Raw genomic sequence first — 11,305 nt, forward strand, 5'->3', positions numbered from 1 at the left:
TTATCAACAGTAAGTTTTTCCAAGTTTATATCACTTTGGGGTTTTAAGATTGGAACTATTTTTCAAAACAGGCCGATTTCAATTGCATGCAAAACATATTGTGGTTAGGCCATATAAAGGGAATAGATAACTATGAACATACAATGTGTAAGCACAAACATGTTATTTAAAGGTAGGAATGTGTTTTGAGTTCTTAGAGATGGGACAACTGAATCAGCCACTTTTGTTGTTGAGTGCCATCAAAACAATTCTGACTCATAGCGACCCTGTATAGGGTTTCTGAGAAGGAGCTGGTGGATGTGAACTGCCTACGTCATGTTTCACAGTCCAGTATTGACCTTACAGTGCAACACCAGTGGTTAAAACTTCTGGGATGTGTTTTGAATTCTTAGAAATGGGACAATTGAATCAGCCTCTTTTAGAGTATGGGGGGGGGGTAGTTTTCCTCAAAAACATATATATATATATTTTTTAATTCTTTGTTTTTGTCTCCTTCACCATCTATGTCCATTGTAAGAGCAGGAACTTCCAGTTCTTGATACATAATGGTGGTGGTAATGGTGAGTTGGTTCTGACTCAGAGTGACCCTGTATATGGTTTTCAAGGCTGTAAATACTTTTGGGAGGCAAAAGTGTGGTCTGTGTCCCAGAGAGCAGCTGGTAGATGTGATCTACTGATCTTTCCGTTAGCATCCCAGCTCGTAATCCACTATACTACGAGGGCCCCTTGACACAGAGTAGGCAAGCAATAAATATCCGAATAAAGTAAATGCATAAAACCATACAAAAAAATCACAAGAGCCAAACCCAAATTAGGGAACACTATCCAGTTGATTTCTCTATTTTTGGTTATAGAAAAAGTTGTTTTTTAAAAGATGTTCATCTGGAACCTTGAGATTATGCTGAGTGAAATTAGTCACAAAAGGACAAATATTGCATAAGACAATTATTGCAAAATTTTAAGAAAATATTTCCATATTAAAAGAAAAATATGTTGATGGATACCAGGCTTGGGAGAGAAGGGACAGTAAGGCACAAGTTAAGGGATAGACATATCATAGCTCCCATGATGGGGAGGGCAATACACAAGAAGGGGAAAGAGCGTGGATGACCAGGGAAGATAGGGGAAGACTTAGGAAGGTTTGCATGGGCTAAATGGGATAGAGGTAAATAATAATGTATACTTAACCTTGAAACAACAGGGGTTGCTCTGTGATACAGGGGTTGGGACATAGTCTGAATGGGTAAAGGAGGAGAGATAATGTAAAAGGATGTGACAGTCTTGTCGATATTGGTTTCCCCTGCCTAATATGGTAAAATAGACAATTAAGAGTGATAGAATGGAATACTGGGAAATATAATTACAGGAAGCTTGAAAGCCAGTCTTCAACCTTCAACTGATTCGATTAGCCAAGAGGAATACTAGAATTTGTTGTGTGAAATAGGCTTTTAGTTTAGCCTTAGCAGAGTATGGAGCCTTAGGTGGAATCCTGAGCCCCAACCAGAACTTTATGAAATGGGACATACCTACTTCAAAGGATATGCAGACCAACCTGAGTGGCTAGAGGAACATAAGATACTTCTTGAAAGAAAGATCAGCAGGGAAGAAAAAAAATATACAGTCTATTTGGCTTTTACAAGATTAAGCAAGCTGTTCACCTGGGTGCCATCAACACGAGAAAACTGAGTCCATCAGGTTAAGCCCCTTCCAAGACTGAAACTCAAAGGGAACACACAAAGAAGCTTGTAAGCTTGTTGGTGACTGCCTTGGTCTACTGTGAATAGAAGTGGGGGAAATACAGCAAGGAAGATATGGGCTGACCTCGAACATATTCCATAGATACCCGTCAGCCTTAAGATGAGAGAGAGACGAGGAAGGGCTGGCTGGTGTAAAGTGTAGGTAAATTTGGGAACTCCCTAGCCTATGGACACTGTCCTATCCACTGGGAGATAGAGCTGAGATTGAAGTGGCCAGCTGGTCAGAAGTTGGGGGAGGAATGCAAGAATGCTCAAGCAAACTTGCAGATAGTACCCATTTGACCCAGCTTGTATGGCTTGTTGATCAGAACTCAACTAGAAGATGACAAAGAAGTTTGATATAGGAAACAAGCAAAAGTCAGTACGTACAATTTGATGAACTGGACCTCCATTTATGGATATCCTTGCTAAAAATTCCAACCAAAAGGAAAGGATCTTTCATATCATGGATCAAGCCTGTGCCCTCAGTATACAGGGTTAATAGGGATGGGAAACTTAGACCATTGGCTACTAAAAATGGGGGGATATAAAAGCATGTAGTGGATGGCTTACAAGCTTTCAAGAGTGTGCTTAGTTTAAGAATAAAGAGGGTAAGGTAAAATCCCCATGGAATAGTTTTCCTCTTATCCAAATGGGCCTGGTAAAGGGTATGGAGGAGGATGGGGGTAGGATTCTTTTGTTTCAATAGTAGAATTATCATGAGTAATTGCGATTGACACAAATGTAAAGGTAGAAGATGTTAGACAAAAAGGGGGAAGTAGTTAATCTTTCATTCCAGTAAAAGAGGACTCTAGGACTATCAAGAGTGACGAGCATGAGCAGGCTTTGGGGTCCTAAACAGAAAATCAGTGACAGCGGAGATGGAAACAGGCAATGGCATAGAGAGAGAGAGCAGCTGAGTACTCTAGACCCATTGAATGAGAACGTCTGTGAGTCTGCAGGCAGGATATTGGCTTGCAAAATGTGCCCTTTGGTCATTTATATGAATATATACATTTTTTGTGTGTTTTGTGTATATCGATAACAAAAAAAGGAGATAAAGGTAAATACTGTTAACCAATGGTGCATGGAACCAATGGAACTTTAATCATATTAATGAAACAAAATATGAATGTTGTTGTTTTTAAGTGCTGTCAAGTCCGACCCATAGTGAACCTGTACAGGGTTTCTGAGGCTGTAAATCTTTACGGGAGCAGAAAGCCTCATCTTTCGCCCTCAGAACAGCTAGTAGTTTTGAACTGCTGACCTTAAGGTTCGCAACCTGATTCGTAACCACTGTGCTACCAGAGCTCCTTATAATTGGTTGAGTATAAAACTGATGATTTGCCCTGTAAACTATCACTCAATTCAAAATAAAAGTTTTAAAAAAATATGTATGTCTGAAAATATTTTAATCTATGTACGCTTACATCAAAGGTGCTCTGGGAGCGTAGTGGTTACGAATCGGGCTGCGAACAGCAAGGTCAGCAGTTCGAAACTATCAGTTGTCTGTGGGAGAAAGATGAGGCTTTCTGCTCCTGTAAATATTTACAGCCTCGGAAACACTGTACACAGTCTCTGTGAGTCAGAACCACTCCACGGCACATAACAACAACGACAACAACAGTCGTTAAAGGAGCTCTGGTAGTGTAGCAGTTACGAATCGGGCTGATAATCTCACGGTCAGTTCGAAACTACCAGCTGTTCCACGAGAGAAAGATGAGGCTTTCTGCTCCCGTAAAGATTTACAGCCTCAGAAACCTTGCAGAGGGTCGCTATGAGTCAGAACTGACTCCACGGCACATAACAACAACAACAATCTTTACAGGAGAGTCCTGGTATGATGTTGTGGGCTACTGCGCTGGACTGCAATGTCTATTTGAACTGCAAGGTCGGAGGTTCAAGCTCACCAGCTGCCCCTTGGAAACCCTATACAGGGTCACTATGATTCAGAACTAACTCAGTGACACTTAACAACAACAACAATCTTTACAGGGAACTTCTGGTGTGGCAGTGTAGGATAAGCACTGCACTGTTAACCACAAGATTGGTGATTCAAACTCATCAGTTGCTCCTCATACATCCTATTCAGAGTCATTATGAGTTGGATGGCACTTAATAACACAACAACAATCATTTTTCCAGAAGTAGATCTCCATGGAGCAATTGTGTGGCTTCAGTCCACAGACCGGTAATTATGAAGCTGATCATTTAACCACTGCACCAACAGGTCTCCTTCCTATTCAGGCTGAATCTCTTAAATGTTTGCCATAAATATAGGATGTGATATTATGTTCTGCTGTTGCGCTGTAGGATAAGCACTGGACTGCGAACCACAAGGTGGATGGTTCAAACCCACAAGCTGCTCTTGGAAAGCCTATATAGCATCATTATGAGTTGGAACCCACTGGACAGCACTTAACAACAACAATGACAAGAAGTCTTGGTGTCGTTTTTGACACCTTGTTTCTAAATAAAGTTTAAAGACCAAGTTGATTTTATATTTGCAAGTATTGACATGAAAAGGATTTCATACAATAACTGAGATAATTAATTTAACCAGTGTTGCTAATTTCATCATCTAGGTCTATATATCATCTATCTCATGCCTTAAATACTATTCACAACCTGCAAATAAAAGGACAATAAAGCATGTGAGAGTACTAAATTCTTCCCAAACAAAATAATTTAAATTTTCATTTGCATTATACTTTTAAAAGAATTATACTTAATTATCAAGTTATTTTTAATTCATTTTTAAATTGTGCAATACATAATGGACTCCAGGAGTTATTGATCATCGGTTAGTAATCTGATAGGAATTTCATAAGGAAAATAGACATAATAAAGCAACACAGCTCTGTGTTTACCAAGGATAAAACGCAAATGGATTCATAAAATGAGGTTATAAAGTAACAATTATTTTTCAGAGTGTCTTTGAGAAGAAAGGAAGAAAAGGGAGGAGAACCCAAGACAGACCTGTGCCAAGCTCTGAAAACAAGGGTATGTATTATTGTTGTTAAATGCCATCGAGTAGGTTCTGACTCATAGCAAACCTGTATAGGATTTCCAAGGACCAGCTGGTGGGTTTGAACCACTGGCTTTGTGGTTAGCAGTCTAGTGCTTATCTTACAGCACCACACCAGAACTCCAAATCTAGAGTAAATTATTCTATGCTAAAAATTATGATAACTATTGAATGATGTGTGGAATTTTTGTTAACCACAGAAAGTGGTGTGGAGTAGCAGAAAAACTTTGAACAGACACATGGACAATTCCTGGATTCTAACTTTGATTTTGACACTAGCTTGCTTGAGTAAATCTTTGTCCCTTCAATCTTCCCTATCTCCCCTTCCCTTTATTCATCCCTTCCTTTATTTTCCATGTGTAAAATGATGTTGAAGTGGATGATCACTGTGTTTTCAAAAACCTTGATTTGTCCTTTAAGATAATAAATTGAATGAATACCATTACCAACAATTAATGAGAGATAAAAGCAACTCCTAGAACTTGAATACAATGATTAACAGTAAAATTTGATACTTATTTCATTCTTCTAAAATGTCTTAATCTACAGATGAATAAAACCTACAAAAGAATTACGAGATACCCCATTGAGCCTGCAATCATCAACTGCTCTCAACCTCAATAATCACCCTCTTAAATAATACATTGGAAGTCATGTCAATAATGCATTCAAAGATCCAGCCTATTTAAACATTTTAGCCACAACATTTGTTGACATGAATGGTTCATTATAAAACATTAATCTGGTAAATGCCTAGGGAGTTTATAAATGCATATGTGTCAAAATGTTAATTAATTTAAATGAATCAAATTTAGTAAAACTATTATTATTCATGCCTTGCAATTTAGGCAAAGAAAGAAGTAGGTCTTGTTCCCACTGCTGCCTAATGAGTAGAACAGTGCAATAATTATCAAGAGTCACAGACATATTGTTGTTTTTTGGACAAGCTACTTAGGAAGTCAGAATTCTATGAACAATAGATTTGAGCTTCCAGATACAATGCTAAGGGTGCCAAGTCATTATACAGGTTTGGAGATTGAGTGTTATCAGAAATACAGGGTCGACATAGATGCACAAAGATACATTTTAGAATGAAATAAGTACACACTGAAGTTAGAAAATAGAATCAGAGACTGGAAAGACCTTGCACAGAAAATGCATCAGCGAGTTGTTAATGTGTTTCCTGCTGCCCCTTTTGCCCAAAAATATAGTAGCATTCCTCTTGGAATATCTGAAATATGCCACTCCAGTCTCTAACATATGACGTAGGTATGAATTTAGAGGATCTAGGCTCATGACTTTGCTGCCTAAACTTAAATAGTATATTCCATTCTAAAACTTCATCATAAAGGACAAAATGAATAAGAGCCACATATATTCTCTCTTCACTCTGTAGAAGCTTGTAATTGATGAAAGTGGTTATAATGAAGAGCCCAAAAGAGGAAAATGCAATTAAACAGGGGCTCTGTATAGAGTCTAATTTGATTTTCTTGGCTTGTTAGCTCAGCTGGTTGGAGCATGGTGCTAATGAAGTCAAGATTGCAAGTTCAATTGCCATATGGGCCAGTTAGCTTCACTCAATTCCATGGCTACTGACCAAATGAATTCTATTGGTCACAGAGGAACTAGATAAGAGAGGATGGATAAATAAAATCCATTACTACTACTATCAAAACAGACTCAGAATGCTGCTTTTGAGAACAGAGTTGTACAGATTCAGCCCTGTTTAGGCGAGGGTGCCGTAAAAGTCAAAAGCAAGTATAGTACACTCATTAATACACTTTTTAGGCCAAAAATCTGGCTCCTCACCTTGTCCCAGGGTCTGCTTCATCCTCAAGGAAAAGAATTCACATCTCCCATGTTCCTACTGTTAAAAAAAAAAAAAAAAAAAGTCCTTTCAGGGACATTTTGGAAAAACCCCAAGATTCAAGTTATAATTATGTTAACAAAGCTCCACAGTTTGACTAAAGATTCTGAAGAACTGAATCCCTTTATGGGAGACAGCAGACAAGTCTGTACTACCTTCCTCCTTACTGTTTTTTCTATGTTTTGGTCAGCATCATTTCATGGAATAATTACAGGACAGGTAATTATTCAATTGACATCACAAAAATAAAAATCAGGTGAAGTATTCAATCTCTTATGAATGATAAGTCATTCTAAGAAGTCATCCCCAAACTTTTTATTATTCTCTTCTGGAACCTTTCTTTTCTTATAATTGCAGAGACAAATTTATTTCTAGTGGGAAGAGTGAGAGCAAAGAGACAGAACAATTAACTAGTGGTCTGCTCAGTTACAGGAAAAATGCCTGAACAGCATTCTGTTATCTTGTGATAATAGGGCCATTTATGTGCATCACATTTTCATTTTCAGCTCTGTGTTCATTTTAATTACTTTCATTTGAATACCCAATCTTAACTTTTTCTCTGCACATGCCTTGCTAATCAAAATGCTTGATTCATTAGCACGGCTAAGAGTTACAACAGTTTATTAATATATTAAATTTCAGTAACTAGTTTAGTACAGAAATTGCAAATAGTAAGGCTAGTCATAAACTGTTGTTACATCATGCAAGCACCAAAGACAGTTAGTAATAGTGCTCTCATGCCCCCTATTGGTTAGTTTCTTGAGAATTAAATAAAGTTAAGCCTTTTAGTGACCACAAAAACAATGCTCAGTTTGAATCTAGTTTAGATTTTAGGTCTCAAGCTAAAATTTCATACTGAAAGTGCCCCTCTGTACTTATTTTGAATTAAAGATAGAAGGTAAAATTACAGATTTAAAAAGAAGGAAATTTTGCACTAGGTATAATAAAATTCCCATGTTCACTTATATTTGTAAAAAAAACTATTGACAAATACCAATTATGTGTTAAGTATTTTTCTCATGAAATGTTAACATTTGGTATTGTGCAAAAGGCATGATTTTTTAACCAAGTAGCCTGTGTATCCAGCAAGAGAGTTCTTCATCCTTATCGTATTAAATCATATGAATGTGGGAAATTAAGTAGATTACAATTGTTTTTGCAAATTCATACTCCGATTTTACAATAACTATAAGAGTCCTGGTGTGGCGCTATGGGTTAATGCACCAGACTGCCAAGCCATTTGAACTGCAAGGTTAGCGGTTCAAGCTCACCAGCTTTCCTCGGAAATCTTATACAGGGTTGCTATGGGTTGGAACCGACTCAACAACACTTAACAACAACCACAACAAATAAGAATTGTAAAACTAAATAGAACTGGAAATATTCTCAACGTAGTTAAGACAGTTGAAATACCTTGTTTTAAAATATACCTGCAATTCAAATCCTATTCAGAAATTATCTATGATCATTGTTGTCTTTAAGTTCCATCGAGTCAATTCCGACCCATAGCAACACTGTATAGGGTTTCCAAGGAGCAGCTGGTGAGCTTGAACCACTGACCTTGCAGTTCAAACGACTTTGCAGTCTGGTGCATTAGCCCCCAGTGCAAATGGTTGTTGATGTGAAAGTGCCCACTGTAGTAAATATTAATAAAATGTACCGGGGTTTGTGTGTTTTCTTACTTGCTTGTTTATTTTGTTGTTATTTTTTTGTGGAGAGGATTAGTTCTTACAACAAGTTGTGATATATATTACCTATAGCCTGAACAAGGCTGTACAGTTAGTAAATAGCAATGCAGGCATTAAATCCCAGGGCATTTTATCTCCATTCTGAATATTATTATTCTCGTGTTACTGTTTATTTAAATACACTGGGACTTTATTATAATCCATTTCTGTAGAATCAGCTCTATATAAGCTATTCTATCCTAAATTTTAACCTATAAGTTTTTATAAGTAAAATTCAAAGAAGGAAAAAAAATATATAAACAACGATCTTATTTGTAAAATTATTCTGCACACTATTTTAATAATAAAGATTTGGCTTATTTTATAAAACACATTTAAACACTGGTTAGTCTTAAAATAATAATAATGCAACTGAAACACTGGACTTCTAACTGTAAAGTCAATGGTTCAAACCCATCAGCGGCTCCTTGGAAAACCTATACAGGGTCATCACTATGAATTGAAACAGACTCAATGGTACTTAACAACAATGTTATGAGATACCTACAATCCTTAATTAGACTATTATTTATTGTTTTTGTAAGTATATAATACTTTGTCTTTTACTTTAAAATCACTTCCCATTTAGGAAATACCAGTTATCTGAACAATTTGGTGTGTTTCCTTGCCTATTCTTACAATAAATGAAAAGTAATTGTTACAGATTTTGAATAACACATGTAAAGCTCCAAGGAGAATTAAATACACCTGTAGGTACAGAGGTACATTAAATTACTAAATACAACTGGTAATGTACTCAGTATCATTTAGTTAAATACAAGAATTTTTTTTTTTTTAATGCCCTGCAATTCATATTGAGGCTGATGGGTCCATATGATAAGCACAGGACTTTGAATCACAAAGTCCCTGGTTCAAGATCACCATACATTCTGCAGGAGAAAACAGAGGCTTGCTGCTCCTGAAAGATTCAAAGCCTCAGAAACCTATGATTACCATGACTCAGAATTGACTCAATGACACTTAACAACAACAATTCATATTATACCTAGAAATTATCTATGATAATTAGTTTTAGTGATACATCAAGTTTTTCAAATAATGTAACCAGCAATTAGTGCTTTGTCTGTTCATCCCTCGTCAGTGCTTTAGGTTGCAAATTATCAAAAATGTTCTAATCAGAAGTTTTCACAGCAAAAACCAAATATGTGAGCAATTAAACTTAATTCCATTTCAGGATAAGGTGGAAGAGCATAACTACTTCAATAGCTACCCACTTATAGTCTTTTCCTAGATAAGTCATAAATCAAAGTTAATTACATTGACGTACCATTTTTTAATGGGTCTGGAATTGTACATAGATATTTAATAATGAGTAATTGTAGGTCATTTCTTTATCATCTAAGACATGTACCATTATAATTCTATTAATCTTAGTGAAAAGTGCTAAATTAAGGTAATATAAGTCAATTAAGCTTTTGTGAATGGAATAAACTAAAACAAATGATTACATACAAATAGTTCTAATGATGTGATGTCTGACAGTGATACACTGAAATTATTCTTATGGATACATTGATTTATTTACTCATTCATTCAATAATTATATATTGAGTATCAGTTGTGTTGTTAGGTGCCATCGAGCTGGTTCCAATTTAAGGCGACTCTATGCTGACAGAACAAAGCACTGCCCAGTCCTGGGCCAACCTCACAATTGTTACACTTGAGTCCATTGCTGCTGCCACAGTGCTAATCCAGCTCATTGGGGGGCTTCCACTTTTCAACTGACTCTTCACTTTGCCGAGCATGATGTCCTCTCCTGATAATATGTCCAAAATGTGAGAGACAAATTTCACCATTCTGGCTTCTAAGGAGCATTTTTACAAAGCTGAAAATCTCATCTATCTCCAACAGAACCACAGGTGGGTTTGAACTGCTAACTTTGCTGTTAGCTGTCCAATATTTATCCTACAGTGACTCCAGAGCTCCTTATTAATTTTTAATCAATTATGTAGAGAAAAAAATCTAGATTTAATCACTTGCTAACTAACCAGAATACAGAAAACTGCCTCATATCTTCAATTCTTCTTTATTTATAAAATGCCAACCCAAGAGGATTGCTGTAGTATTCAGAATGTATGGTAAGTGCAATTTATAGCATTTAATAAATCTTCTATAAATATTATTTTAATGTAAATCTGAGCTTTTTCCTGGAGATGATAAGTCATTCCATCTCTCTATAAAGGATTCTTGATATTTAAATTGTTGAATAAGAATATGTATGATGTTCCTTCAGGATCTAACATTCTGCATCATTATGGTTCTACCATGCCTAAGTGTCAATACCAGACACCATGATACTGTTTTAGATTGTGCTCTGAAATGGACATTTTCAAGTAAAACCCATGTTAATCATATTCCATAATTTGAGCAATGTCAGGTATATAGAAAATGAAAATGACTATTATTTTTGAACAAAATTCAAGCAAAGTTTTAGCTTCCATTGGCATATTCTTTTCTCCCCAGGGAAATTTTTCAAACATGGGTCTTTGAATGAAATATTTCTCAGCAAAATCTATAGGTTCCAACCCTTTATGAAGTAGTGTCTTGATTAGGCTGGCTGCAGTGATGAGGAAAGGAAGAAAAAATAGACAAAATAGTAAGAGTCTTCTCATTTTTATAGGAAGGAAGATAATAGTCTAGTGACTTCAATCTTATCAAGAACTCACTCTAAGCCTTTTCTACAAAGCATAAATAACAGGAAAGAAAAAAGTGTAGATTAAAATCACAGAATTTTGTTTGAAAATGTTCTTTCATTGAAGTTATCTTTGTGAGAATACCTACATTTGTCACACACAAACAAAACTTTTCCTAAAAATAAATATGAAAGTGGCCAACAGTACCGACATTGAGAATATTTACTCACAGTTCAACTTCTAAATATTTCTTCACAAGGTACTATATTCTCCTGAATGGAAAGCTGCGTTTT

This window comes from Chrysochloris asiatica, unplaced genomic scaffold (assembly GCF_000296735.1).
Source record: "Chrysochloris asiatica unplaced genomic scaffold, ChrAsi1.0 scaffold00043, whole genome shotgun sequence".
Taxonomy (NCBI): Eukaryota; Metazoa; Chordata; class Mammalia; order Afrosoricida; family Chrysochloridae; genus Chrysochloris; species Chrysochloris asiatica.